The following is a 12,241-nucleotide window of genomic DNA, read 5'->3' on the forward strand; positions in this document are numbered from 1 at the left end:
TTCAAACCCCAGTCTCACCTAAAATATGAAATAAAAAATTCTTAAAAATCAAGTCCTTTTCTTCTGAGTTATATATATAGATTATTTAGAAGACCAGGTTTCCTGCTGCTGTGTTCTGAATGTTTGTGTACCTCCCAAATTCATATGGTAAAAACATTACCCCCATCTCCCAAGGTAATTGTAAAGTTGCAACCCAAATTAACCTAACCTACTCCATTTTGTAAAGGACTCCATCTTGTTTGGCAGGAACACTGTTTTACTTTGCTTTGCAAAAACTGTTTTTCTGAACTCAAGCAGGACCCCACTTGCACTTTGTTGACCACATATCCAACCACGTGATGTCCTAGAAAAGATTAGACCAGCTAACAACCACCTTGGCAAAACATTGAGAAGCTGACTACCCAGCTACTTCCTGGAATAGCAAGCTGAACCATCTTAAATGCTTATAAACTCCAACACTAATGATATTCTGAGCCAATGCTTCTTAGAATCTGGCCCCTTTCCTCCCTTAAAAAGTGAATAAAACTTTGCTTCTGTTTCAATTCCTATTTTTCTGTGGAGTCTTTTATACTCCACGTGCCTGCCTCAAGGACTGGGATCCAACCGTAATGGTATTAGGAAGGTCTTTGGAGGGCATGTCCTTGTGGATTAGGATCCTTATAAAACAGACTCCATGGAGCTTGTTTGTTTCCTTTTGCCAGATTAGATTACTGTGAAAAGATGACTGTGTGTACCAGGAAGTGAGCCTTCACCAGACACCAAATCTGCTGGCAACTTGATCTGAATTTCCCAGCTTCCAGAACTGTGAGAAATAAATTTCTGTTGCTTTTAAGCCATCCGGTCTATAGTATCTTTTTGTAGCAACCCAAATGGACTAAGACACTTACCCATTGGTATTGAGGCAGGATAGATGAGGCAGGAGGAAAATTATATTATTCTAGTCAATATTAAAAGAACCAGACTCAGACATTGGAATGAGGAAGTAAAACCTAAAGTGCCAGAACAGCTAGCCACCCCCTCTCATCTCCTTTTAGATGTTAGTTATAAAAACAGGAAGCCTTTTATTTTTCTTTTTGGTGGGAATGGGGTTTGAACTCAGGGCTTCACACTCACAATCAGGCACTCTACGGCTTGAGCTGCACCTCCACCCATTTTGCTCTGGTTATTTTAGAGCTGGAGTCTCACAAACTATTTGCCTGGGCTGCCTCGAGCCTCAGTCCTCCCAATCTCAGCCTCCCAAGTAACTAGGATTATAGGTGTGAGCCACCAGTGCAAAACAGGGAGACTTAAAGGGGTTAGCTATATCTGCCTTCCTCTTTGAGATGTTAAAGAGCTGCAAGGCTCCTTGAATGGGTGGAGGGAAAGGCATATCTGATTGAGAAGTTCTAAAGCTCACTTATGTTCCCTGTGTTTTGAGTGGGCCTAAATTCCATCTCCACACTTTAGCATCTATCCTAGCCACCCAGATTCATTGTCTCAATGAGTAGAGATTGCTAGACATGACTGCATGTATTCTCCCAGCTCAGTAAAGTATAAGACCACAGATACAAATATGAACCACTATTTGGAGTCTTTGCTCCCACCTGTGTGGGGAACAGGAACTGTTTCTCCTTTTTTCCCCCTTCACTTCTCCCTACTTTATCTGAAACTGGAGTTTTGGACCCCAGACCGAAACTCCCAGGCTTCCACATGTCAAGTTTGCCCACCTGCCCCTGTATGCCAAATAAAGAGAAACCGTGAAGGGCTGAGAAAACAGATTTATTACAGGGCCAGGACATGCTGGGGGAAAAGCAAAGTAAGCACTCAACCTGGGACAGACTAGACTTTAGAGAAAGTTTGGGACTTTTAGAAACCATACACCTTGATGTAGAGCATCTCACTCTCACCCCTCCTTGACCCATCCCCTCTGAGCCCAGAAAGCTCCATTTCAATTGCAAATCATTTGTTAAACTAGAATGGAAATTTCCTCTCTCAAGGATTGAGGGTACCTGAGAATTAGCATAGGTGTTTGCATGAGTCTGCCCAGATCCTCCCCCTAGCCTGAAGGCCACTGGAGATGGAGTGACATGGATTTTCTCCCCACCTCCGAGTTAAGGATGATATAAAAACAACCTAACATGAAATCCTTCCCTTTTTTCCTGCGCTTCCATTTCACCTGGCAGAGAGCCTTCCTGTAATCAATCCCTTTCCTCCTGTCCTATAATAAAACTCCATTATTTCCCTTACTTCATCCATGTGCTCTGCTTGGATTGTTCCTCATCCGAGTGCAAGGAACAAAATCTGACTAGAATCATCAGCAGCTTCAACAGCCATCTTTGGGTTACAGACATAAGCTTTAACTTTAGATAGACAAAGAATTAGGATCAGGGGACAAAAGGTATGTATGCATAGTTAAACAGTCCCAGTCACAGGTGTGTTCCAGTGGTTGTGTGGGGTCTGGTTGGCCATTATCTCAGTCCTTGTTCTTTGAGGGTTCCCGAGAAGTTGAGTAGTTGTTATCACTGTTTTTACTTGAGGAGATGGTTCCCAAAACATGATTATTCTTGCTCCAGTGTCCAGCCTCATCATTACAGGTAATTGTCTTCATTTGGATGGGTGGTCCTGTCCTTTCCTGCAAGACTCTAACGTTTCTTAGGGGTAGTTTCAGTCCTTTGTCATAAAGATGTTATCCATTATTCCTGTCCTTCCTTGATTCCAAGGTAGCTGCAGGAGAGAATGGCTCAAAACAAAAGACAACAGGCACAAAAGGGACACAGAAGTGCAAAGCATTCCCTGTTCAGGGGGCAGAAAAATGGCTAGAGAAAGGGGGAATGTCAGAAGCTTTCACGGGGAATGTTGGAAAACAAGCAAGGGACAGGCATTGGACTCTGCACATCAAATGGGGTGGCATGTAGGCTTGATCACAACAAAATCTCAATGAACCCTCTGAAGTACGGTTGATCCTCATTCACAAGTTAAGGATTTGCAAATTCTCTTACTAAAATTTATGGGTAGCCCCAAATCAATCCTTGCAATGCTTTGGGAATTGTTCACATACACACAGAATAGGGAAAAACATTTATGGCCATGCCTAGCTGAGGTGGAACATGGTGGTGGTGCTCTGCCTTTTTGTTTCATCTCCATGCCGTACATGCGTTTGAAGTCTGTTTAGTGCCATGTTTTTCACATTTTTGTGCTTTCTGTTGATGATTCCACTGTTGAAAATAGCTCCCATGTATAGTGCTGAAGAGCTGCAAGGCAAGAAGGCTGTGGTGTGTCTAACAAAGAAAATATGTGCATTAGATAAATTTCATTTGGACATGAGCTATACTGCTAGTCAGTGTGAGTTCAGTGTTAATGAATCAACAATGTATATTAAAAATATGTCTAAAGAGAAACACACATAAAACAAGATTACGTATTAATAGCATGATTAAATGTTGTGGCCAAAGGCTTGCAAGAACCTAACTCTGTATGTCTCCTAGGAGCAATGGTTCAGTATTTACTAATTCAGCATTCACAACGATATAGAACATGGCTGCCATGAATAATGAGAATCAACTGTACTTAGAACAGCCTCATTTTATTTTACTTTTAAATCTACATTTCACAAATGGAGTACCTAATTCTCACAAGGCTGAGGCTTGCCCAAGGCTCCATATTTACTAAGTGACAGAGCCAAGACTTGAACACAAATGGTCTGACTCCCATTCCCGTCATATTTCTACTCTGAAATGTAGCAGATGCTAACATGCACAAACACCAGCGTCCCTCAGGCCAGGTCTTAGAAATCTACAGCAGCTGTGCCAAGACTGAACGCTAATTCAATGCACGAATACTAGGATGCTTAGCAGGCTCTTTGCTGAAGGAAATGGCCAGGTGAAGACCTAGAATTCTGCCTAGGTTCAATGGAATGGACTTTACAAGGACTTGATTTATCAATAGCCCATTACAGGATCCAAAGTGAGATGTTGGCTGCCCCAGAAGGAGCCCAGTGTCTTCATATTCCAGATGCATCACTGCCTGCAGCCCAGATGAGAGCAGGCTGGGCACACGCGATTGATATTCCCTCCAGCAGCCCCAGATCCCTCCTCCTATTTCTGAGACTTGCTAAATTTTTTAGGAAGCCTGAACAGATTATGAAGGAAACTCCAAAAAGCTATGGTGTGCTAGGGAACCAAACCATGAAGAGGAAACCCTGGTGGCAAGAAAGAGAGGTACAACTTTCTACTCTAGCATGCTTCTTTTGGATTATTGGACGCTTGTTCGGCTAGTCCACATAAAAATATAAACACAACTAGGGAATGGTGTGTGTGTGGGTGAGCAAACAAAACATCAGAGGAAAGAAGGAAGGAAGGAATTTTTCTCCACCTGATATATTGGTAATTAACTACTTCAGTGAGCTTCTCCTCAAATTTGCCAAATTGTAAGAACAGTAAATCCAACCAGAATCCCCCAAAGAAAGAGGAATCAAAGTGGAAAAGTGCTAGAGGAGGTAGCAGCAGTTCCAGGCTAGCTGTGAACTAGCCTCTCCTTCCAAGATCTTTTACTTCTCGCAGACATTTAGGGACCCCAAGGCTTCTCTGCAGATCCACCTTCTAATAACATTGTGGAAACCAACAGTCCAGCTAATCAGAGCTCCCACCCAGGGCAGGGATGTGCACCCTGGTACTATTAAGAGAGGCTGTTTGAACTCTACTCAAACACTGTATTTCCTGTTGTGGTTGTGACGGGAAGGGACATTTACTTCCGACATTCATACATCCTACAGGGGCTCCTGTAGTGTAGGAGTCTGCGAGCTACGGCCCTTGGCCCAGTCTGACCTCCCACCTGCTTTTGTAAATAATGCTTTACTGCACACAACCTTGTTAGTTATGTGTTGCCTATGACTGTGTTCACACTACAATGGTAGTCAAGTAATTGTGGCAAGGACTAGATGGTCCACAAAGCCTAAAATAACTACTGTCTGTCCTTTCATAGAACAGTGTCTGAACTCCTATTAATTAAAAGGATGGGTTTTCTTACATTGCACTGGAATCTGAAATCTGCCCTGGGGGTCCTAGATCTCCCCTTTGAGTGCCATAAGAGGCTATGTCCTCCTCCATCAGCTGGCTTTCCACTCTCCTTCATCAGATGAACTTCCGGTTATATAATCAATCATTGTGATTTTCTTTTGTCTCTCTCTTTGCCAAGATGAAAACCCCCTCCTTGTTTACTCTTTACTCGAATTGTAGCAAAAATCATGTCTATACATGCTTGATCATATTCTGCTCCGAAGCAGTATTGCTCATTCCTACACCCACCCCTCCTGCCTTCACCCCAGAAATCTCTGTGTTTTTAAACTGAAGTACTTAAACATACAGTGCTGGATGTAGGTTGTATTTATTCAACCATCAATTTCCTTTACAAAAAGCCTATCTGGTAAGGTTTACTTGGCCTATTAATCAATTTATAGCCCCTAGCCAACTGGGCAGAGTAGCAAGTAACTGTAGACAAGAAGAGGAAAAAAGTTTCAACTCAATTTGGCTGGGTATTAGAATCAATGATTGTTGTAGCCCCCCCCAAAAGACCCGCAGACCAATTCCTTTATTTGACAGTCGAGTGGGCAGAGTCCCACAGAGCTTATGGAACTTGCCTAAGGTCACAAAACCAAGCAGGGGTGGGATTTAGATCAGAACTCAGGAGTCCTGACTCCGGGAAAAAAAAAGTGTTGTTTTTTTCCCTTCATATATCTAATTCCTGTATAGCCACAATAATAATATTTCAAATGTCTTAATGAACAAAAACTAGGAGGGGAGTGGATCTTTTCTAAGCCATATTTTCCTCTCTCCAAGGATTCTCCTTTCCCTCACCTTATCATTGCCTTCGCTGAGACTCCAGAGTCAGGCCCAGGATGTGTTTAAAAAAAAAAAAAAAAAGAACGATCAACACTCACATAATTGCTATAATTTTTTGAGCACTTATAATGTACCAAACATTCTAACAATGGCTTCTAAACTAATCATCTTACTTAATCCTTACAACCAGAAATCAATGTCATCATTATCCTCATTATCTGAATCAAGAAATAGAGGGAGTTTTGTTTGCTTTTTGGGTACTGGGGTTTGAACTCAGGGTCTCGTGCTTGCTAAGCAAGCTCTGTACCACTTGAGCCACTCTCCAGACCTTTTTGCTTTTAGTTGTTTTTCAGATAGGGTTGTGTTTTTTGCTTGAGCTGGCCTCACGAACCTCCTACATGTGCCTCCTGTGTTACTGGGATTACAGGCATGTGCAACCACTCCTGGCCTAGGAAATGGGGTTTTAAAGAGCTACCTGAGTGGGCATTTGGTGCAACTGAGATCCTAAACCAGACATTTGTCTCCAGAGCTATAGACCTTCACCCCTCATCCTCCTGTCTCCCACTTATGGAAACTTACCTACTGTATTATATGGACTCCAGTCTCTTCACAGAGGTGGAGGAGAATTTGTCTGGTTGGACTACCTCTCATGCACTTCTCCCATTTTCACACTCAATCAATGATTTTCTTGCTCAACCAGAAAATATCTATAGTGGATTCATTACAATTCTTTTCCTCTTCTTTTCAAAATACTGTTTTTTCCTCTTCTCTCATTTTTCTCTCCCCTTAAATGACTTACATGTGCGCAAAAAACCCACAGGAATTGCCAGCTCAGTGGACATGCAGGAGTAGCTTGCTTTCCTTGGATTCTTGTTCTGTCAGGGAGCAGTCAATGCTATTGCCCTACCTTGCAGAAAGAAGAAAACTTGGACCCTGAATTCAGCTCTGCTCATATCAGGCCTTTGTGGCACACTATGAGTAATGCTGGAACACAAAGAAAAAATGTAGTCCCTGCCCTTTGGGAGGTTACCACCTAGCAGTAAAGAGATCATTTGAGAAATAAGGTGGTGCCTAAGCCACACAACAAAGCCCAAAGGTGGAACACTGGCTCAGCCTAGAGAGGTCAAGAAATGTTCCAAGCAAAGAAATACTTGAGCTGAGTATTTTAGGATCAGTAAGACCCATCCAAACCCAGGAAGAGGAAGAAGTCTAGAGCCCAGTAGGATAGAGAAATCTCTTGTATATTCATGCCGTGGGTCATAACCTATGGGGCTCTTATTCCAGGTGTACTTTGTGTCATGTCATTAATATTCATGACAAACTACTAGGTAGGTAGCATCAGCCCCATTACGCAGGTCATGAAGGCTTAAAAAATTTGAGTTCCTTGCCCAATTTCATGCAAACAGGAAGTGGTAGGGGTGGGGATTGAAAAGTTCTTGTCCTGATTTGCAAGGCTCTGTGCTAACTTCTACATATATTTCTGTACTACTGGCTTTCAGGCTGGACTTGGCTGGACCCCAGCTATTGGGCCCAAAGGAGGAGCAAACCCAGGCTCCATCTGACTTAGTGAGCCTGTCTTCCAGCCTGGACATTTTCAATCTCCCTTGGCTCAGAGTGCTCATAAGAGGTAAGGGTTGGCCATCAAATGTGACATCCTCAAGAGGGTCACATGAATACTAAACTAACTTATCAGCAGCAGGGGTAGGAGTAGGGACAACTGTTCCTACCGGCAGCCTCCTTCCTTCAAGGCACTCTCTCTACCAGGTGGCACTGCAAGAAAGTGCCACCAGCTGTGGTGCTCCAGGCAATGTACCAATTTGTGAGCTCACTCACTCGTGTCTATCTCTACCTTTTCAGTCACACTTTGCAAAAGGCTGGCACTTTCTCAGAGCCCTCTAGACTAGCATCTAGGACCTGCTTTTGATAAGCTCCTGCTTTACATCTTGCTGGGTGGTAGGCACAGGTGACCTTGCGGTCCTGCAAGATTCCCAGTGCACCCCCTTTCTACATCTGTCACATTTTCCTCTGTCCTGGAGTCAGGTTGTGCTCTAGATTGGCTCCACGTAATGAAATCACCAATGATAGATCGATGTTTTACTTCTGCTGGGCTCCTGGTAGACCCTGAGTATCCAGAACTTTAAAACACACACACACACACACACACACACACACACATCCAGAGCCATCAGGTTTTCCATAATTAACCAAAGCCCTGAAGGCAGAGCTAATGCAAAGCCCAGGTCCAAAGGAAGGCAGGGTGAACTGCAGGTTGGAGCCTATGTCTGCACCTCCCTTTGGGCCCAGCAGCTGTGGCTGGGATGAGTCAGCCTAAGAGCCAGGTGTGAGATGGGGAAACCAGGCTTCCTTAACCAGCTGCATTTGTTTTTCCCCTAAAGGCCTCAGAGGTGTTAGTTACAGTAGGGATAATCCTCTTAAGTCTTGTGTATTCTTCTCTCTGGTCTTAAGTCTAAGAAGGATTCAGCTCTGAAAGACCTGAGTGAAATGCCAGCACTTGAGAGATCAGGAGGGCATAAAGTCAGAAGAGGTGGATGGAGTAATGTCTCTGTCCTTGCTGGCCATGTGACCTATGGTAAAACCCACATCACCCTGAGCCTGTTTCTTCACCTATAGGATAAGGCAAAGATAACCACAGAGATCATGGAACCTCACTCTGAAAATCAGCTGAGATATGTGTGGAGAGCAGCACTGAGCAGGAGTTCAACTCTTCTTTCCTTTTGGCAGAGGCTCCTTGTTTATAATTCAGTTCCTCCTTTACCTTCAGGAAACTATCAGAACACACTTACTTTATTATAATAATTACTTTGTAACTCCCTTTTTTCTGCTCGATTTAGAACTTCTTAGGAAAGGTGTGTCTTTCTTATCTTTACATATTTAACATATAATGCACAGCAAATGTGCCCCCAAAATGTTTGTTAGATGAATTCCTACATCCCTGAACTTGGTGGAATCAAGAAATTCCCACGTGTATTTCATTAAAATCTTTTTCTCCTTTGCTCTCTCCCTTTCTTGCCCGTCTGTCTTTTTTATTCACTGATTCAGCAAATGTTTGTTGAATAGTTCATGGCTGTCATCCCACTCCAAACAATGTGGGGACAGGCTATCGTAAAAGGCCTGGTCATTGTCAGCCTCTAGTCCTGCAAGATTACTAGAACAGGTCTGAGAGCAGTAAAGAGTGTCTATAGTGTTCAAAGCAGTCTATGGATTTAGGGTGAAAAAAAGAGTGTCCTGGGGTTGTGGCAACAGATTCATGGAGCACATGGCCTTGGAACTGGGCCTTTGGGTTTGTCCTGTTCTAGTCTGAGCTCTAAAATGTACCCACGTTATAACCAAGCTAATGATTAAATGCAGGTAAGAATAAGCAAAAAAGACTCCTAGGCATTGTTCAGGCCTCATGGCCACCAGGAAAAACTTCCAATCTGTTCCCATGGGGAGAACAGGCCAATAGATCAAGAAGTCTGAAAGGGTCCGGAGCTAGATGAAGGTCACTTGAAACCAAAGACCCAGCCAGCAACTGCCTTATCTTGTTTTGTCATTCATTAATGTACCACCATGAATGTGATGCAGATTGACTCTGTGACTGCTTCTCTCTGAATGTATCTGACTCTGCCCACCCTCTCATCTATCTGCTAACTGCTCAATAGAAAATGATGGATCCAATTTAGGTGGCATCACTCTGATTAGGTAAAACAAGGCAAGCACCCCTCATAGACTGCTGTCATGCCTATAGATTGGTTTTCACTGGGTTGTGGTCAAACCTCATGCAATTAGCTATGCTGGGAAAGAGGATGGAATTACACAGTATGATGTGGTACCTGTTGTTTAGGAACAGCCAATGACTATCTCCCTCAGCAGGGCTCAGGGCAAACAGTCCCTTAGGAAGACACTGACAGGTCATGCACATTACTAGTCTTCCCAGTCTAGTCTTGAAACTGGGGTGTGATTTTTATGGGAGGAGATGGCAGATGGGGTTAAGGAGGGAAAAAGGAGAAAACATTTCAGTGGAAAGAACAGAATGAGCAATGCTCAGGACAAAATCATCTCTCTAGATTATGTGGTCTTGGCTTGACCTCTGGAGAGTCAGAGATTTCAGGAGGTTCCAGAAATATATTGTCTTTGGTGAAAAGAGAATCACTAATTGAGGAACAAGTAGGTTTATTCCTCTGAAAGTTGAAAAAACAGAATGTATTAATACAGTATCAAAAATATTTGCAGAACTGCTACTTCTAAATTGAAATAAGGATGAATGCAATCTGGAGAGCACAAGATATCATGGCATGACAAGACTGTTGACAATTAGTACTTATTCCCATAAGATAGTGGACAGACACATGTCTCATTCCTCAAAGGACCTCAGTAAACATCAAACAGAATTGGAGGGACCGTTACCAGATCCAAGAGTTCAACAAAGGTGAAAGGAAAATGTTTGGTAAATAACAGATGAAACTCCAGTTTGAATACAAGTAGAGTTGACTACAGAGAGGAAGGAGTCACCTTTTCAGGCAGAGTTCTAGAGAGGTCAAGTGCAATGGAAGCCAGAGTCAGAGTCGATCAGAGAGTAGAGGTCTGTTTCTGGAACAATTCACCTCAGCCCTCACATGCAGAATATAGGTTGCTAGCCATTTGCCCTATGCAAAGAAAAAAAAGAGTCTCTTCCTTGAGCTAAAACAAACTACCTAGTGAAGACATGAGCCTTTATTGTAAGGGTGTGTGTCCCCAGGCAAAGCCCTCCACATGTGGGCATATGGGGAGCCCCCAGGACAAAGGGCTCACAGTCTCCACATTCTAAGGAAAGTTGCTAATCAGGAAGTTCTGCCAAGTACAGAGAGTTTCCGACCAGTCTTTCCCCAGCCTCAACCAAACACTGACAGGATATGCAAAACCTGCAGCATCATGCAGAAATATCATGGTTAAAAGAAAATCTGGTGGAATTCAAGAAAACATTGCACCAGTAAAACACGATCAGGGTACCATTTTAAATGTCACAGAACAATAAAGACCTCTTGGAAATCAAAAATTCCCCAAAGTAAAAATTAATAAAAGCAATAGATAATAACACAAGGACTACTCTTAGAATGTAGACAAGAAGGACAGATATGAGAAAAAAGATACATAGTTGATTCAGAAAGTCTAAATTCAATGGTGAGGGTTCCAAAGAGAGAAAAATAGTGTCCAAAAGGATGGAAAAAAAACTTAACACACATCTAGACTCATGACCACCAAGCTTAAATAGAAACTAATGAAATTATCCAGAGGTTGGGTGGGTTACTACACAAGAAAAAAATAATTTAACACCATAATAAAAACAACACCATATTTCTAATCAGCATAGCTGGATGCTAGAATTTAATGGAAGAGCTTGGGAAAACTTATTTTATAACCAGGCAATTGACTAGTCAAATGTGAAAGAATAATAAAAATGTTTTGATACAGACAAAAGCTCAGGAAATTTAAATATTGTGTATCTGCTTTTAAAAGTATTTTAGGATATACTTCAACAAAACAGAATTGGAAATAAAAAGGAAATGGTAAGATCCAATAGACAAAATCCAAAGTTTAGAATGATAGCTATGAAACAAGCCTAATACCTAGTAAAGAATGGGTCAGGGAGATTAAGCCCTCCAAGAAAGATGGTTCTAAAAAAACTCCTCAGGAGTGGGAGGAAGAGCTGGAGAAGGGATGGGATAGAACAGAGGGTTTGAAAACACTTCAGAAATGATAAACACAAAAGCATGGGAGTGAGTAGAGGAAGGCACTTAAGACCCCAAGGAAAACAAAAGGCTCTCTAGAAACTTAAGGCCAAAATATGAAGCAGCTGGTTCAGTAAAGAACAGGAGGCCATTGTCCTTGAAGAAGAAATGAAGTGGATTCTGAACAATAAACATATTGTTTTATTTCAGTGGTAAAAAAATAAAGTGAAAAGGTGTAAGTTTCTTCTCTAAAGAAAAAAACGTAAAGCCATAACTTTAGGGTGGGATTGAAAAACAACAGGAACAAGAAAGGCAAATATGAAATTTGAAAAAAAAATGACATGATTTTGAGCAATTGGGGGCATGTAAAAAAGGACAATTTATTTGAAGATTTTTCTCTGAGTTGCACAAAAGACATTGCAACCATAGAGAAAAAAAATGTAATTGGAGCACAGTAATTAATTGACTCTGCAATAAACAGTCAGCACCTCCTCGTGATAACATAAAATCTTTGTGTTGGTTTCCACATTTAGAACAACTTAGAGTCAAAGCAAAGAAAACTTAATTATAGTTCCAAAATAGAAGGTAGATACTCTCAGCTTCAGCAGTGTATAAGGTTAGCTCACAGAAACTGAGAGGTGATGAAAGGGGAAGGACAACAAAGAATGGAGTTTAGACATTTTCATTTTATAAAGTAAGAGTCAGGAGCCATGGTCT

The sequence above is a fragment of the Castor canadensis genome, chromosome 12 (assembly GCF_047511655.1).
Source record: "Castor canadensis chromosome 12, mCasCan1.hap1v2, whole genome shotgun sequence".
Classification (NCBI taxonomy): domain Eukaryota; kingdom Metazoa; phylum Chordata; class Mammalia; order Rodentia; family Castoridae; genus Castor; species Castor canadensis.